At 38.8% G+C, this 19,292-nt stretch overlaps 1 protein-coding gene and 1 pseudogene across 13 annotated transcripts in view; both read left to right on the top strand.

The window, feature by feature from the left end:
* The window catches only part of EIF4G3 (eukaryotic translation initiation factor 4 gamma 3), a 382,761-nt gene that overhangs the window by 264,123 nt on the left and 99,346 nt on the right, over positions 1–19,292 (top strand). The window lies entirely within an intron of this gene.
* On the top strand, positions 16,084–16,239 carry LOC142450204 (NADH dehydrogenase [ubiquinone] 1 alpha subcomplex subunit 1 pseudogene; annotated as a pseudogene).

The following is a 19,292-nucleotide window of genomic DNA, read 5'->3' as shown; positions in this document are numbered from 1 at the left end:
AGCTAATGGAGGTCCTGAAGTCTTTATTCTCTCACAGCCTTTCCATTCGGGTCATTATGGTGGAGTCTTTAGAGAAGGCAGCTCTCCTCAGTCATAGCCTTCTCACCTGACTGGCTCAGTTTCAGACTCTGTCACTGATAAAGTTCTGCTTCTCTTCATTCGGCCTTCAGTAGCTGACAATGTTGCAATGCTGTGCATACGGTTTTCAGCGGCTGCTTGCCCCATAGCAGACAGCCAATTCATTCTTCTTAGTCTGGAAGCTTCCCTGAAACGTGTCCACTTTGGGGGACCCTGCTGGCATTTGAAATACCAGTGACATGGCTTCCAGCATCGCAGCAACACACAAGCCTCCACAGTTGGACAAACTGAGAGTGAAGTGGTGGAGAGGCTAGAGAAAGAGAGTAACATATAATAACATAGAGGCCTAGAAAATATGCCTGTGGCCTCAGTGGAGTCGTCTCTGTTGTCATTGTGGAAGAAGGGCATAACTGACTGTTCTTGCTGAAGCTTTTGGAGCAGCCTTCAGTGTAGTCACTGCCGTGTGATTGTCCCAACAACTTCTGTACTCAACTCAGCACCATCTGGCGACACGTGCGAAACAGTATAACAACAACAAAAAAAAGTAGTTGGAATTCAGTTAGGGTTGAGAAGGCAGAGTATTTAGTGAACCCGGGGGGAGGGGGGGCGTGGAGTGGTGGTTTTTTGTTTTTTTTTTAACGATGGGTAAGATTTTATTTGAAATCAAAAGACCAAAAAAAAAGTGTTTTAAGTTACATCTATTTGTCTCTCTGGGTTCTGGTTAACCTCTACGACATTTAGTTTCCTCCTCCCTAAATGAGGGCAATGTAGTTGTACCTACCTGGTACAAGCTGACTTAACCAATCTTATTGTTAATGAGAGACAGAAACCTTGTGCTTAATTTTGATAGGTCAGTTATTTTATCAATAGCTATTCAGTGAGCATCCGCTGTCGACTCATTCTATTTCAGATATTAGTTACATACAGGGTACGAGGAAGATACAATCCCTGTTCTCTCAAACCTGGACCTTTAATGCAAGTCTTTATGTAAATTAGCAAGGGTACATTAAGTGGGTTTGTGGTCTTTTTTGTTTTATTTATTTGAGTTGCTTTATTTTATTATTTTTGGGCGGGGGGGGGGGAGAATGTCTTTTTATTTTGTTGTTGAAGCTTCTCTCGCTTTCCCCTTCTACCCCCCCTCCCCACCCGTGAGAGGTTAAAGAAACAGGCTATAAAGGTCACCCATGTCCTGCACTCGAGAACCAACACCACCTGTGGCCATGAAACCTCAACAGTGAAAATCCCAGGAAAGCACGTGCCGGGGGCGGGGCTGCTTATTTAAGCAACTGGCGGTCTTCAAAGCTCCCGTGGCTGTACACAGTCATCGTCTGAGTCCTCACTAAATTTGTTATCTTCTGGTTGATTCCTGAATTCTACCTTAGGAAACCTTTTCTCGGGATGAAGAGTCTTTACAAGTTCTTCAAAGGAGCTTTATTTTGAACAATTTCACCAACATAAATTCACATCTCATACATTGCAGTAGTTCAATCACATTCAACCGTGACTATAATCAATTCCAATAGGGTTTATAGTCTCGTAATAAAATTTTTAGTACTGAGAGGGCAGGAAATGGTCCTGTCATTGACCAAAAAGATTAGTTTCTTATACTGATAAGGCTCAAGGACCAAAGAAATAAATGAGCTTAGAGTGTGAATCTTACTCCAATGGTTCCATTCTATTGCATGTGGAACCATTTGAAAATCTTTATAATTTAAAGATTTATTTATATACTGAATAAATTTAAATTTTGTTTGTTTTTATTGTTTTTTAATGAACATTTAGGAACTTTTATTTATACAAGTGTTCATATACTATATATTTGACAGCTTCCCCCCACCCCCAGACTCTTTTAAAAAGCACACAGCAACCTAATGCAGTTTGTCGTGGGGAGATGAAATGAATGGGATGGCAGTGGGTCTAGTTTGGTTCTTGTATTTGTAGCAGTCTCAATTGCCAAGTGTCTTTTTTTTTTTGACATATTACTTTGCTTACTTTATTTTCTAATTAACATAAAAATGTCCAATTATATTTTGTTATTTTATAGGAACACTAAATAATAAATACAACTAACTAAATAATATAATCTTGTGATATAAATACAGTCTTTATATCAAAAGAATGAATGGGTGCATCTTTATTTTTGTCATTTGACTCATTTGCCATTTTTTCCCTTCAGTTCTTTAAAAAAAAAAATTTTTAGGGGCTCATACAACTCTTAACACAATCCATACATATACATACATCAATTGAATAAAGCACATCTGTACATTCTTAGCCCTAATCATTTTCGAAGCATTTTCTCTCCACTTAAGCCCTTTGCATCAGGTCCTGTTTTTTCCTCTCCCTCCCCGCTCCCCTCTCTCTCACAGGCCCTTGATAATTTATAAATTATTATTTTGTCATATCTTGCCCTATCCGGCGAATAAATTTAAATTTTTGTCAATGTACCCCCCAAAAAAGACTTTTTTGCTTTCCTTTCAAATTAATTACATTTCATTTTCAACCTGTTTTCAAAGATAGCCCATATTCATTACTGATGATAATATAAATACATGAAGATAAGATAAATATAAAATTATAAATTTAAATAGTTTGAATTTTGTCTTGGAAAAACATTTTTTCAAAACAAAATTAAGATAAACATCCGACTTAGCAGAAGAGTGTCAGCCAGGTAAAGTGTAAAGTCCGACAAGTGCTTGGGCAAATGGTAGAAAGAGGCAATTAACAGTAGAAAGGCCCCACAGCCCATGAGAATAAGAAAAGATGCTTCATGCGTTAGTGAACGTGGGGTGCTCTGACTGCAGCCATCCCTTTGGCAAATACACAGTGAATGAATGATGCCCTGCATACATCTCTTCCTGGTAGAAATAAAAATTATTTCGACCTTTTAGAACTATATCTGGTACTATCTATTAAAATAGATGAATCTATGTTTGTGTGGTATGTATACATGAAGAAGTGAAGGAAAAAACATTAAGTCTTTGCAGAGCAATCAATGTCTGATGTAGTGTGCATCTACATGCTATGGCATATTAGAAAGGTTGATACATAGATAAGATTGGTATTGGTGTGGAGGATGCTTATCACAACATAAATGACAATGAGTCGTTAGGGAATACCTTGAATAATATCCCATTTTTCTATTTAAAATATATCTGTATATTTGGTTGTGACTGTATGAACCACAGAAGTATAAAAGAATACATACCAGAAACTATTAATATTGTTCACTTTAGGCAAGAGAGGGATATTACTGTTATAACGGTTTCATTTTGGGGTGGAACAAGTCAAAGATAAAAGTTAAAGGAAAAAAACTTTGAAATATCATAACATGGATATACAGATATATATCTTTTCATAATGGGGAAAATATGTATATGCTACTTTAGAACATAAAAAACAAGTTGGAGATAATTCTGTCAGTGAACACATTATTTTTAGTAGTTGCATGCATAATAGATATATGGATTTGCTTGTGTTTTAATAGGTTTAGAAACTTCCCTTTAACAGTTTTATTGTGGCGTAAATGATATAACCTTAGGATACATAGAAGTATATCCGTTTTAACATTTTTTCAGACATTTGTAAAACTGTCACCCCAGAAAGTTTCTTCATGCCTGTTTTTAATTTCTCCTTATAGCTCTACCCAGACACTATGGCCCAAGCAGGCAGTAACATAACTATAGATGCATTTGTATTTCCTAGGGTGTTTATAAATGAAATAAGAAAATGTAAACTATTTTTGTCTGACCTCTTCCACTAAGCATTATTATTTTGACATCCATCAGTGTTGCATATACAGGTAGCTCTTTTTAAAAAAATAATTTCATTGGGGGCTTTTACAGCTCTTAGGACAATCCATACATCAATTGTATCAAGCACATTTATGCATATGTTCCCACCATCATTTTCAAAACATTTTCTTTCCACATTGTGTCCACAGTATCGACTCCCCTTTTTTCTGCCCCTCCACCATCATTTTTTAATTGCTTATACAGTCAGTATAGATAGAATCACAGTGGACTCATTCACCTATTGATAGGTTTTTGGAGCTGTTCCAACTTTGGGCTATTAAAGTTGCGAGGACTTGATGCAAAGGGCTTAAGTGGAGAGCAAATGCTTCGAAAATGATTAGGGCAAAGAATGTACAGATGTGCTTTACACAATTGATGTATATATATGTGTGGATTGTGATAAGAGTTGTATGAGTCCCTAATAAAATGTTCAGTTAAAGTTGCTGTGAGCATCTATGTACAAGCCTTTGTATGGATAAATGTTGCCATTTCTCTTGAGGAAATACCTAGTGTTGTTTTTTTCCTTCCCTTAAATAAATTGAAAACCATTGTTTTCCAAAGTGGTTCTATTTTACGTCCTGACCAGCAATGTATGGGAGTAGCAAGCTATCTTTTTCATTTAGTTTTGTTTTCACCCTTTCAAAATATGTAATATCGTTAAATAGGTGGGTCTGTTTCTGGTTTCTCTATTTTGTTCTTATTAGTACCACACTGTTAGGATTAATGAAGTATGATACGAAGCATTAAAATCAGGTAACATTAAATCCTCTTTGTTTATTTTAGAGTTGTTTTGGTGGTTCCAATATTTTTTTTAAATCATTTTCGGGGCTCGTACAACTCATCACAATCCATGCATACAGCCATTGTTTCAAACACATTTGTACATATGTTGCCATCATCATTTCCAAAACATTTACTTTCTCCTTGAGCCCTTGGTATCAGCTCATTTCCCCTTACCCCCACCCTCCCTCCCTCATGAAACCTTGATAATTTTTTTTTCATGTCTTACACTGACCGATGTCTCCTTTCACCCACTTTTCTGTTGTCCACCTCCTGGGCGGGGGTTATATGTAGATCATTGTATACCCCTCTTCCACCACCTTCCCCTTCCCCTCCTGGTATCACTACTCCCACTATTGATCCTGCGGGGTGTATCTGTCCTGTATTCTGTGTGTTTCCAGCTCTTATTTGTACCCGTATACATGTAGAATTGGGGTCATGATAGTGAGGGGGACGAAGCATTAAAGAACTAGAGGAAAGTTGTATGTTTCTTCAGTACTACACCAGCTGTCTCTTCCTTGTTACCATATGTAAGGGGATGTCCAATTGTCTACAGATGGGCTTGGAGGCTCCACTCTGCCCTCCCCTCATTCACAATGATATGGGGTTTTTTCCTGTGTCTTTGATGCCTGATCCCTGATCCCATCAACGCCTCATGATCACACAGGCTGATGTGCTTCTTCCATGTGTGCTTTGTTGCTTCTCAGCTAGATGGACATTTGTTTATCTTAAGGCCTTTAAGACCCCGGACACTATATCTTTTGATAGCCAGGCACCATCAACTTTCTTCACCACATTTGCTTAGACACCCATTTTGTCTTTAGCCATTATGTAGGGAAGGTGAGCTTTATGGGATGCAGTATTAGAACCAATGTCTGTCTCCTGCCTTAATACTTAACATATAAATATATGCACATACATCTATTTCCCTATCATTATATATAAATCTGTTTACATATGTACATGCCTGTATTTAGACCTCTGTATATGCCCTTTGCCTCCTTGGTCATTCCTTTATTTCCTTTGACTTTCCTCTTGTCCCACTATCACGTTCAGTCTTTATTAGGGTTTCAGTAGTTCATTTCGGCTACATTGCCCTGATCAAGCCCCACCAGGCATCCTATACCCTCCTCGTCATTGATTTTATATCACTTGTTGTTCTCTTGTCCCTGAGTTCTTGACACCCACCTTCCTTTCCTCTGCCCCTCCCATTCTTGTGTCACCATGGAACCATCAATCCATTGTTTTCTCTTCTGGATCCTTTTGCCCGCCTATCTTCTGTAGAGAGACATACAGAGACAATAATAAGCACAAAAACAAGACCGAGCAAAACAAAACTACTACCCAAAAACCTCAATGACAAAAGAAAAGCCTATAAATAGTTCCAGATCAGTTTGTTGACATTTAGGAATGTTTTCTGGTTGAGTCTGATGGGGTGCCACACCCTGACCCCAAAGTCTATTTTTGGTATTCCCTGGGGACTTCATTCCTTTGCTCCCCTTGCAGCTGCTCTGTTGCATGCCCTTAGTGTTTCACCCCAATGTGGTGGTGTCAGATCAGGTACAATTCCTGCACTGTCTCCACTGTTGTCCCCTGTAGCACTATGGATCTGTGAGGGATGTCATGACTCGTGGTGGGGCTGGCCTTATAGTCCTCTCTGCATTGTCTGCTCTGAGTTCTTACATCTCTTTTAACAAAACATACATCAATTTTATTAAACACATTGGTACATATGTTGCCACCATTCCTTTCAAAACATTTTCTTTCTACTTGAGCCCTTTTTACTTTTTTTCAAATCATTTAATTAGGGGCTCATACAACTCTTATTACAATCCATACATACATCAATTGTGTAAAGCACATCTGTACATTCTTTGCCCTCATCATTCTCAAAACATTTGCTCTCCATCAGCTCCTCATTTTTCTCCCTCCCTCCCTGCTGCCCTCTCCCTCATGAGCCCTTGATAATTTATAAATTATTTTGTCGTATTTTGTACCATCCGACGTCTCCCTTCACCCACTTTTCTGTTGTCCCCCAGGGAGGAGGTCACATGTAGATCCTTGTAATCAGTTCCCTCTTTCCAACTCACCCTCCTTTTACCCTCCCAGTATCGCCACTCGCACTACTTAGTGGTTCTGAAGGGATCATCCGCCCTGTATCAGTGTAAATCATCTGGTCTAGCCAGATATGTAAGGTAGAATTGGGATCATGATAGTCGGAGGTGGGGGAGGAAGCATTTAGGAACTAGAAGAAAGTTGTATGTTTCATAGTTGCTACATCACACTCTGACTGGCTCTTCTCCCCGAGACACTTCTGTAAGGGGATGTCTAGCCCACCAGTGGGCTTTGGGTCTCCACTCCACACTCTCCCCCTCATTCACAATGATAGGATTTTTTTGTTTTGCTGATGCCTGATACCTGATCCCTTTGACACCTCGCGATCACACAGGCTAATGTGTTGAGCCCTTTTTTCTCTCTCTCCACCAACCTCCCACTCTTGTGACCCTTTGATAAACTTTAAATTATTTACATACCTTACACTGTCCACTACCTCCTTTAAACAACATTTCTGTTTGTATCCCTGGGTGTAAAGGGGTCATACATCAAACTTTGGGATTGGGTCCCCGTTTCTCCTTCTCCCCCACACATTCCTCCATCCTCATGGTATTGCTATAACCATTACTGTGCCAGAAGGGTTCATCTGTCCTGGATCCCATGTGTCGAGAGCTCTTATCTGTACCAGGGTACGTGCTCCGCTCTAGCCGGGTATGTAAAGTAGAATCGGGGTCAAGATAGTGGGTGGCAGGAAGCATTAAAGAACCAGAGGAACGTTGTGTGTTTCATTGTGCTATGCTGCACCCTGTCTGACTCATTCCTTCTTTGTGCCCCTTCTGTAAGGGAATGATCAATTGTTTACAAATGGGCTTTGGGTCTCCAGTCTGACCCTATCGTTCGCATTGATATAATTGTTTGTTTTAGGTCTTCTGATGCTTGCTACCTGATCTTGTCAGTACCTCACAATCACTCATACAGGCTTGTGGGCTTTGTCCCTTCCCTGCTAGATGGTTGCTTGTTTAACTTCAAACATTTAAGACCTCATACACTATTTGTTTTAATAGCTGGCACCATCAGTTTTCTTCACCACATTTGCTTATGCACCCATTTTTTTCTTCAGCAATTGTGTCGGGAAGGTGAGCATCACAGAATGCCAGGTTATTAGGATAAAGTGTTCTTGCATTGAGGGAGGACTTGAGTAATCTCTCTCTCTCTCTCTCTCTCTCACACACACATACACACACACGCACACAATATCCTACATTGAATTTCTACACCAGTTTTGGAAGAATTAACATATTGAGCCTTTCAACCCATGAACACAGCATCTCTGTCCATCTATCTGTTTTTTAATTCTCAGTTTTTTCTAGTTTTCAGTATACTCATCTTTTGTATATTTTTATCAAATTCATAGTTTTGATGCTGTAAAGTTTTTTATGATTTGTCATTAAAATATGGAAATATAATCTTATATCCTGCAACCTTTCTAAATTCATTTATTAGTGTTAGTGATTCTTCTAACTGGTTATATCTTTCCTTTTTCATGACTTGTTGTACTAGCTAGACCTTTCAGTACAATGCTGACTAGAAAGGATGAGGGCACATATTCTCTTGTTGCTCCTGATCTCTGGGGGAATTGTTTTTATTACAATTTTGCTATTTTTCCTTTAATCCAGCTTCTCTAGAGAAAAGTCATGGGGTAGGTTGTAATACCAGTGATAAGTGCTCAGGATACAGTTATTTATCAGGACACATTACAGAGTTCTCCAAACTCTGCTAATAAATGCCCTCTGCTGTATGCGTCAACACGAAGGTGTTCAGTTCAAACTCATGGGTCAGCATCTTGCTCCCTAAATTAATTGTTCAGAGGCACCCCACTCCAGTAAGCCTCAGCCAGAAGGCAATCAGCTCCACTTCTGTTTTGAAAGTCTGTTACTCTGGTCCATGCTCTGGCTTCTGGTTCTGCTGCTGCTTTGATGTTTGGCTGTCATTTAGATCCAGGAGGGTCACTGTGCAGGGATCTCAGGTCCTGAGTATTCTCAGAGGGTTCATTTTAACACTGGAGGATGAACTTCAGGGAATCCTGTTCACAGTTACTCACAGGTGAATCCCAACAGTATTTCCCCCCATGTTCTTACCAGAACAATGCAGGGAGAGGTCATTTGGTGGGAGTTAGAGACTTGGGCTAGAAGATCCACGTTAAATAATTCACCAACTCTACAATACTTTATTTTTATGGGGAGATAATAAAGTATTGGTACATACATGGGTTTATTTCAAATGAAACATTCAATAATATCTCTGCAATCAGTGGATGACTGCCAACAAGTTCTCTCAGTTCTACATGTGTCTCCTGAAAGAGCTTTCAAAAAAGAAGGCTCCATTAGAAAACTGGCTTCCAAGGAATCTGCTGGACCAATGAAGTTCTAGGCAGAACCTGTCAATAGGCATTCTTAAAGCGCACAGGATAATCATGGGGGCGTAGTAGATAACTTTTGAGAAAATGGGAAACTGCATGGGTTAAAAAAAAAAAGGCAAAACAATTATGCCACAGAATTTTTCCTTTCATCACAATATAGGTAGGTTCTTCTTTGTAGGTGGCACGGACAGTTCTGCAAGAATTCTGTTGGGAAACCTTACCCGACCCACACCACAATCCTGCTTTTTTTGCCTTCAGACTTGATTTTGTTCTCAAAACTCTGAACATAGAAAAGCAACGGGATTTGAGTCCTTCAAGCTGCTGCTTTGATGTGGTGTAAACTAAAGAGGTCATGATTCTCTGCGGAAGAGTTAGGAACATGGCAACGCCACATCATTTCAGAAGTGTTAGTAATTTTTGTTTAATAAAGGATTTCATGATTTTGTAGTGATGCTTTCTTTTTCTAACCTTGTATATCCATTTATTAAAACGTGGTGTAGAATGTTGCATGCATATTCATGAGGGATTCTGATCTCTAGCTTTCTGGTGACGTCTTAGCCATGTTTTAGTACCTGAGAAACACTGACCTCATGGACTGCATTGAAAATTTTGCCTAAAGGCAAAAGACTGTTTAACATTGCTATTATTTCTTTCCTAAATGTTTGGTAGAATTCGCCAGCCAGTGAGACCATGCTTGCAAAGAAAGAATAAAAAAACATGACCCTTTACTAAGGAGGAAAATACATCAATCAGAATGGGTTTATAACTGTCTGTTAAGTACAGTTATTATAGCTGTTTTGCATGCTACAAGTTGAATAGAAATGTAGGTTTGAAATAATTGGAAAACACATAATTAAAATTAAGAAACAAAGTTGAAAGGAATTTAGAGTACAGTCACCCAGCTTGACCTAATTGACACGTATGGAACATTTAGCAACAGGAGATACTACAATGCAAGATCATTGTCAAGGCACATGGAAAAGGAACCAACAGAGATCATATTGTGGTCCGTGATTCTAGCAAAAGCAAGAATTTTCTCTAACCATAATGCAGTTAGTTTGGAAACCCAATAGCAGTGCATAATCCAAGGGTTAAGGAAAAAAATCAAAAGGACTTTGTGAAGTGTTTTGGACTGAATGAAAATGAAAACTCAGCATAACAAAATTTCTACAGTGCATTCGTTTCCTGTTGCTGCTCTAAGGAATTACTACAAACTTAGAGACTAAACACCTAGAATTTTGGCAATCTGCAGTAGCTTTTATTGAGCTGGAATCGAGGCATCATCAGGACTGTGTTCTTTGTAAAGCCTTTAGGAGAGAGTCTCCTCCAGCTTCTAGAGCAGCGTTTCTCAACCTGTGGGTCATGACCCTTTGGGGGTTGAACAACCCTCTCACTTGATTCATAACAGCAAAATTATAGTTAGGAACTACCAACAAATATAATGTTATGGTTGGGAGGGGGTCACCACAACATGAGGAACTGTGTGAAAGGGTCACGTCGTTAGAAAGGTTGAGAACCACTGTTCTAGAGGCTCCCTGAATTCTTTGAATTGTGGTCTCTATCTTCAAAGCCAGATTTTCAAATCTCTTTCTGATCTTTCTACATTGTACTTCTACTCGGAAGGACCCTTTTTATAATACAGGCTCCACCAAGTGATCCAAGATGACGTTCCCCCATTATAAATGCTTAATTTGATATTATCTACAAAGTCACATTTGCCCTGTAAGATAACTTATTCACAGATTCCAGGGACTTTAGCATGTGGACATCTCTAGTGGGCATTATTCTGATTGATCAAACTGCATTGGGGAGGAAGAGGCCAAGAACATTTCACAGAGGAATTTTTTCTCCATCATAACAATACACCTGCCCATTTCTTCAAAGGTATTGATATTTTTGTTGAGAAACCTTACGCCACCACCCTACAGACTTGATTTTGCCCCTCCAGCCTTCTCTCTGTTTTCAAAACTTAACGTTAGAAAGGAACAGATTTTGCAGTTTTCTAGGATGCTCAAACTGCCATTTTGATGTGGTATGAATCAAAGACCACAGAGATCTTCAAGGAAGGGTTAATTAAAGAAATGGAAACCGCCTTCAGAAGTATATAAACCTAATTGAACAATAAGCCAAGAAACAAATAGCATCACATTTTGATATTTTTGTTGCAGTGCTTTTGGACTTAGAGGTTTCAAAAAGTTCATGAAAAAGTGGAATTAAAAGATAACAATTTTCCCCTGAACTTTTTGAAGCCCCCTTATAAATTGATGACATTTAATGTTAAAAAATGGTAGGAAATTAAAAAATAAATGTTATAGCTGTCTTTTATATATAATGCAAGTCTCGAGTAGTACTCATTATATTTTTTTAGTTTCAACAGTAGACCCTGAGGAGACTTGTTCAAACTTCTTGAGATGCAGAAAGTCATTTCTTAATGTCTAATGGAAAACTTAATTAATGGAAAACAATCAACCATTTTATTTCAAATAGTAGCTGCAGCTCAGATCCTAGAAACACTGATAGACTTACCCTCTGTAGTATTTCTCTTAGTTGAGGGTCCACCATTCTTTATCTCTTCCAATTCATTTACATGTTCACTGTAAAACACCTTTCATAATGCTATTCTATTAGAAAACTGACCTTACTCTTACCTGGATTTTTTCCTTTGCTCTGTTGCCGGTTTCTTAGATAAATCATCAAAATTTGCTAGATGCCTCTAAGGGACCCATGAGACAAAACTAGATCCCCACCTGAAATAAACTCTTTAAGTAGAGAGACAGGGTTCATGGGTAACCTGATGCAATCAGAAGGATCTGGCATCAAAAAGTCAGGAGAAAAGGTACAAATAGGAACGTGGAAAATATTAAGCATAAGCTGAGACTTGAACTTGTTAAGGGTGAGAATTCTCATCCAAAGTTCCGTTTTGGAACTTTCCACTCTGTTTATGTACAGTGCTATGACAACACACTTGGACCCTTTCCTCACCATTACTCATAATCTCAGCTCAGTTGTGTTTCATTTCCATCCAGACACCAAAATGTTGGACACATTCATCCCAGGTCTTGAATTTATCGAATCCATGCTGTACTTCAAAAGAAGAGAGCCAGAGAGAGACTTTTTTTGTGTGGTTAAAGATATTTTACCTGACTGTGTGAATGAACATAAGACCTTTACAGCTACTCAGTTCAGGCTCTTCCAGACCACTTCCCATCCTTTTGGGCATACTGTTGGGTAAAAATAGGTAAAGACCCCACGCCAACCCAGAAACTCCTTTTCACAAATGCAGAAAAAGAACAAAAATAGTTTTACTATCGAAAAGTGTTAAACCACAGACATAACTGTACATCACAGACAATCCTTTAAGGATAGAAACTAATTAGAAAGAAATCTCGCCCTTTTGAGAGCCTGGAAGGTATTATCGATTACATATTCCCAAGATACATGATAACAACTCTTGGTAGCCATCTTTACAAGCTACATACTAGTTCATCCAAAATTCACCTGGTGGTAATTTGGTTTGGTTCATTTTGTGTTGATTTCCTTCAACCCGAGGAGAAAATAAAACTCTTGCTGACAAGCTGGTGGGTTACAGCTTGGAACCAGCTGCCTAGGCTTAACTCATGTGGGGAACAGGAAGATAGTGGCAACGTCTTCCTTGTTCACTACCGTCTGTACTCAAGTACAAGCCGACGCGAATATCGGCTGAGGCACCTAATTTTACTACGAAAACTTCATGAAACATGTGCTGGAAAACTCGGTTTATACACGAGTATATATGGTAACCTGAAACACTTCCTAGGTTGTGAAGTTGACATTTTCTGCTTTTAAGAAATGTCACAGATTTACATGCACAAAGGGGGCTTCAGAAAGTTTGTTGAGAAATGCCATTCTACTTTAGTTCTGTTTTTCAATTGCCTTCTTGCAGCGCCTGGTACATCAAATAAGGAAGATTTATAATTACAACAAAGGGAACCTTTTTAGAACCTGGGGTTTGGGGGGGACATTGTTTTTTAACCCTTACATTTATCTGGGCACCTACCTGACAGTGAAGAATACGCAGTAACAAAGAAAGGGCATAGTGAAATGAAGCAACATTATGTTTTCTGACTTGGCATCTGTATTAAAATTGCATTCAGAATGATATTGCCTACCTAGAGAAATGCCTGGAGATTAAAAGGTTACCTCTGCTGTGTTATCAACTTTCACATTCTTTTAATGTGGAATTGATGATCTTTGTATTTTTCAGTACAAAATAGTGCCATCTTAGAGCTCCACAAGTTATCGAGATCAAAAGTATTTGCAGAATTATAACATTTCCAGTAATATCAGCACCAGTTTTCAAAATCGACTCCAGCAGTCGTTTTAAACAGAACAGTCTCTCCTAAAATGCGCACCCCCCCTCCCCCCCCCAAAAAAAGCCTCTGCTTCAACCAGGCAAAGGAAAACTAGACTGGGACAATGTATAAAACCAGCCTTAAACGGTGTCGCTTTTTGTGCTTTTCCCAATTGTATAAGTATTGAATGACATCGAAAGGCCATTAGATAATCTCAAAGTATTAGCATTAAACTTTTCCTCATTTCTCTCCAATCTTCACATAAGTCTCTTACATGGTTACAGAAGTTGTTTAGGTGCTGTAATTTTGTGTTTTTCTTTTTTTTTTCTCAGATTAATCTCATTAGTTTGAGACCAAATCCTTATTTTTGCAAGTAGTTCATAAAATCCTGTGCTGTGACTTGGGCTTTGTCAGTAAAAGTGAAATGTATCTATTTTCATGCTTCCTTAATGTTGACAACATGCTCTCATATTAGTCACGAAAAAACCTTGATTTTTATTGTCTCTCTATTAAAATGACTTAATTTATAAACCATGTCCAGCCCTGTTATAAGTCTCACCACATCTTTGCCTTTGCTAAATCCTCCTTAATTATTTCCCTAGTGACTTAAATGCTTTCAAAGTATCCTTTGAGGTGAGCTTGTTTGTCACTACAGCCTCCAAGTCCATTTCAGTTTTACTGGTTCTCCTGCTCATTTTTCAGCCACTCAAACCAGTACTCAGGTTGAAGGGATAAGCCATCTGGAGGGATTATTTTAATTATTTTTTGTAGACTATATTTGTTGGCCAAATTCTTTTGTTGTTGTTATTAATTTGGGGATGGTGTAAAAGAAACATACGAGAATTACACAGGCCATCTGAAGAAATAGAATCAACAATATCCTTTTTTAAAAAAATAGTCTTATGGTGGCAAATATGTATAAATCTGTGTGAGTATATAACAAAAAACATTTGGCAGTAAAATCTATGCTTTGTGAGGACCCACTGAACTGTTTTCGACATGGACTACCATTTTGCATTTGTTCCAGATCCTACTTTGTTTTACTTTGATGACAACCATTCCAGTATGGGGTGACAGAGTGTCTCTGAGTGGTTTTCACGTGCAGCTCCCTAAATGATGACCGATGTTAATAATCTTTTCAGGTGCTTGATGGCCATTTGTATATACACTCCTGCAATGTCTATCTAAGTCTTTGCCCAGTTGTTGTCAAATTGTCATTTTCAAATATGAGTCTATGAGCTTTTTACCAACCTAATAAAAATTCAGCAAGCAGGGATTTTGTCAGAGTTGACATGTTAAGACAGTTTTTGTTGAAAGGGCAAAATTAGATTTAATTCCTTGTCTGATGTAGCAAAAAGTGTACATTAAAAGTAATTTTGCATTTTTTAAAAGTAGCCTGCCTGCTAGATTCTATGAAATGGCACTTACTGTTTCCATTTTTCTATCTTCATTGTTTACCTTAAATGCCAAGTTCCTCCCCCTTTGTTGTTTGATGACACTTGGTTTGCTTAGGTTTGCAAGTGAGTCATAATCTCTGCCTGCTTAGGAACTGTGGCTGGGAGGGACTGATGAGAATCACTAGAGAAGGGAACTGTGCCGATGATAACAGTGCATTTATCCTCCTCTTTCCTCTGCAGCGATTTCATTCCTTGGAGATTCAAAGCATTCTTATTCCTGCAAAAAAAAGTGAGCTGCTTCAGATTCTTAGAGGCTAGCTCCCCAGGGTGTGTTCTCTTCCTTGTTTCTTAATTGTCGACACTTCTGGGATATGAACCATCTTTTTTTTATTATTTTAACAATTTATTAGGGACTCATACAATTCTTTTCACAGTTCATACATATACATACATCAATTGTATAAAGCACATCTGTACAGTCTTTGCCCTAATCATTTTTTTCTCCTCTTTTCTTTTTTTACATTTTATTAGGGACTCATACAACTCTTACCACAATCCATTCATATACATACATCAATTGTATAAAGCACATCCATACATTCCCTGCCCCAATCATTCTCAAGGCATTTGCTCTCCACTTAAGCCCCTTGCATCAGGTCCTCTTTTTTTTTTTCCCTCCCTCCCCTTTCCCCCCTCCCTCATATGCCCTTGGTAATTTATACATCATTATTTTGATATGAACCATCTTACTTAGCAATTTTTCTTTGTCTTCTTGTTGCCTCAAGCTTCAGGGGAGTCTGCATATGAAAATTCCTAAGGGTTTAATACCAATCCATATATGAATTGTCTACATTGGCCCTCATTCTCCTAGTTCCAGTGGTTAGTTCTCAAATTGAGCAGGACTCACATAGAACTCACATGACTCACATGCAACTTATAGGAGTTTTTAAAATTCAATGAACTTTTCCACTTACAAGGGTGACTTGCCAAATCCCATAGATATCAAAGCTATATCACTGCGCTACGCTTTCTCAAATTTTCAAATCTTAACATAGACTTATTGCCAGTTACAGCAGTTTTGATGTGGCACATTTTTCTGGCATTTGTATGTCTTACTCATGGGATGAAAGTTGAACATTGGAGTTGAGGGGAAAGCGGGTCACCTTTAAGTGGTCTTGGAGGAAAGCTCGCCGCGATGTGGTTTGAGATTCTCCCCCGGACTCGCTGTTATGGCGACCTGTCTGGTGATTCCCGGGATAGCGACGGCTCATATCCGCAAGTTCTCTAACGGGGGCAAGGAGAAGAGAGTTGCTCATTTTCCGTACCAGTGGAGTTTGATGGAGAGAGATAGGCGTGTCTCTGGGGTGAATCGCTCCTGTATCTAAGGGTTTGGAGAACATTGACTAAGGCAACATTTTTCTGACTGCAGAACAAACAATTTGATAATGTTCACCTCCGCCAGCTACAGAAGCGGATGCAATATAGTACGTAGTATGTTATGTAGCAATTAATAAAAGTTAAATTACAAAGAAAAAAAAGTTGAACATTGGAGCCGTCCTAACTTGATGTAATTATCTCCAAATATTAAAACTGACAGAGAGAAGACAAAGCATCTTCCTTACACCATAATTAAACTTTTCTGTATTCCTATCATTGTTCTGAATTTGTCTATTGTCTACTTCCTATAAAGAGTACTGATGGTGGTGGGAGTGGCGATGACTGGACCCTGGGGGGAGGGGAGGGTGGAAAGGCGGAACCGATGACAAGGATCTACATATGACCTCCTCCCTGGGGGGTGGACCACAGCAAAGTGCGTGAAGGGAGATGTCAGACAGTAGAAGACATGACAAAATTATAATAATTTATAAATTATCAAGGTTTCATGAGGGAGGGGGGAAATGAGCTGATACCAAGGGCTCAAGTAGAAAGCAAATGTTTTGAAAATGACGATGGCAACAAATGTACAAATGTTCTTGACACAATGGATCTGTGTATGGATTGCGATAAAGAGTTGTACAAGCCCCCAATAAAATGATTAAATAAAAGCAAAAGGAAGAAAGAGCACTGATGAAAAGCAAGTTTTTCCTTCCAGTAAGGTTAAAACATGCACAAATCTTGAAATTACGGCTTTTCTGTTTGTTTCTGTTAACATAGAATTTTAATCCATAGCTATATGGTTTTTTTTCTCAAGAAGTATCGTTTCCCCTCTTTTGTGTACTTAACAAGAAGTAGAAGGAAAGTGTGCCTCTGAGCCTACCGTAGCAGCCGGGTTCTGCCGGAAGTTCAGGCCGATTCAGAAGAGGACATGGAAGCAGGGATATTATATTGCTGATGACAGGTGGACCTTGACTGAAAGGAAAGAATACCCAACAGATGTTTACTTGTATTTACTCACTTTGTCAGGCATTCAAGTGTATGTATCATAGCAAATTATGGATAACCTTGAGAAGAATGGGAGTCCAAAACACTTCCTTGTGCTCATTTGATGCAGCCTTCAGTGTGGATTACAACTCAACATAAAGAAAACCCAAATCCTCATCACCGGCCCAATAGGTGACATCATGATGAACAGAGAAAAGGTTGAAGTTGTCAAGGAATAGATCATGCTTGAATCCACAATCAGTGCTCATGGAAGCAGCAGTCAAGAGTTCAAAAGACTTGTTGAATTAGGTAGATCTGCTGCACAAGACCTCTTTAAAGCATTAAAGAGCAAGGTTACCATGCCATGGTGTTTTCAGTTGCTCACTTGCATGTGAAAGTGGGACATTTAATAAAGAAGGCCACAGAAGATTTGGTACATGTGAATTGTGGTGCTGTAGAGAGTTATTAAAAGTACCAAGAACTGCTCAGAGGACAAACCCAGAATGCTCCTTGGAAGAGTGCTTCTTGGAGGCAAGGATGGTGAGACTTCATCTGCTGTACTTTGGACATATTATCTGGAGAGACCAGTCCCTGGAGAAAGACATCATATTTGAGAAAACAGAAGGGCAGCGAAGAAGAGCAAGGCCCTCAAGGGACTGAATTGACATCTTGGCTGTAACAATGGGCGTAAGCATAGGAACAGTTGCCAATTACGCAGGTGGTGTGGGGCTGGACGGCGTTTCCTTCTGTTACGCACCTAACAACAACATGAGCTATGTTTTTATTGGAAAGGGAAGGCTGCTTTGAACATTTTTTAAGTCCAGATAATTATGAATCTTGTATAGAAATTGTGGGGGGTTTTCCCCGAGGTTTTATAATGTAGGAAAAGGAGGGGGGTGAAGAAACAAATGTGCCTGTCTTTGGAATACCAGCAATACCTGTTTTACACAGGGCTGCTATTATTTATTCATTCAACCAATTTGAGTATCTACTTTGTGCAAAATAATTTCTTTGGCCCTGTGGCTGATATTGGAAAGATTGATTTTAAGCAGACAAATAACTAGTCGCATAACTTATTTAGAAAGGCCACCATTTGATGTTTTGAAGTAATAAGAAGCAGTGCATTAGGAATTAAATTAATGCATAAAACGACTTGATCTAAGGTGTGGCCATGGAATGAACTAGGTGGTGGGGATGTCATATCTGAGCAATATCTTGAATTGAATTCCCCTCTTCTAACTAATCTGGTATTAATTGACCTATATATCTGTGGGTATCCATCTATGTACTTATCTGTTGTCTTACCCCTTACTCTAGCACACCCAAATTTTTCTGCACTTCCCCATAAGAAGGAGTGGGCGTGTAATACAGTCTCCGTAGAGTGTGCATATCTACCTGCACATGTTCACTTCTGGAGCTGTATTTCTGAAAGAAGTGTGTGCTCTTTTCTCCACCTCTTATTGTGAATTACTACTTTAAATTGATGCTTCAAAGAGGTACTCAAGTAGCCACTTAACCAGGCTGAGTAATAATTCCTGCTGGCTATGCAGCTATTTGGCTTCAGGGGGAGGAAGCATGTTAAATGTCTTGTGTTATACCCATGGGAGAAATCTTTGGCTTCGTGCTTTTGCGTACATTTGTTACATGCTTGGAGAGAAAACCAGCTTCATCCTACTTTGGCTGTTTATTGTTTAGAGAAAATTACTCTGGAGTTTATATTTGATCCCAAAGAATTCTCAAGAAAGTGGTCCTCCCCTTTTTTATGATTGGAGGATAGAGTTAAATTCTTATTTATGTGCAATAAAATATGCCGGTTCCTCAAACTCTGTAACTCTTAAGGTTCTATTTTGGAAGCAGAATTAAAAATCATAAGCATTTTGGAAAGATACAAATAAGCAGACTGGTTATGGGTGCCCTGGTAGTGTAGTGATGGTTGGTAGAAAAACTGGGCTTCCCACTCCTCTAAACAGTTACAGTCTCTGCAACCCACAGGGGGTCACTATGAGTCAGTATTGAGTTGGTAAGGGTGATTTTGGTGGGTTTTTTTGTTTTTATTTTAGTGACCATTTTTAATATA

The sequence above is a fragment of the Tenrec ecaudatus genome, chromosome 1 (assembly GCF_050624435.1).
Source record: "Tenrec ecaudatus isolate mTenEca1 chromosome 1, mTenEca1.hap1, whole genome shotgun sequence".
Lineage (NCBI taxonomy): Eukaryota > Metazoa > Chordata > Mammalia > Afrosoricida > Tenrecidae > Tenrec > Tenrec ecaudatus.
Note: the sequence above shows the minus strand (reverse complement) of the source record. Positions and strands in the feature narration are given on the sequence as shown.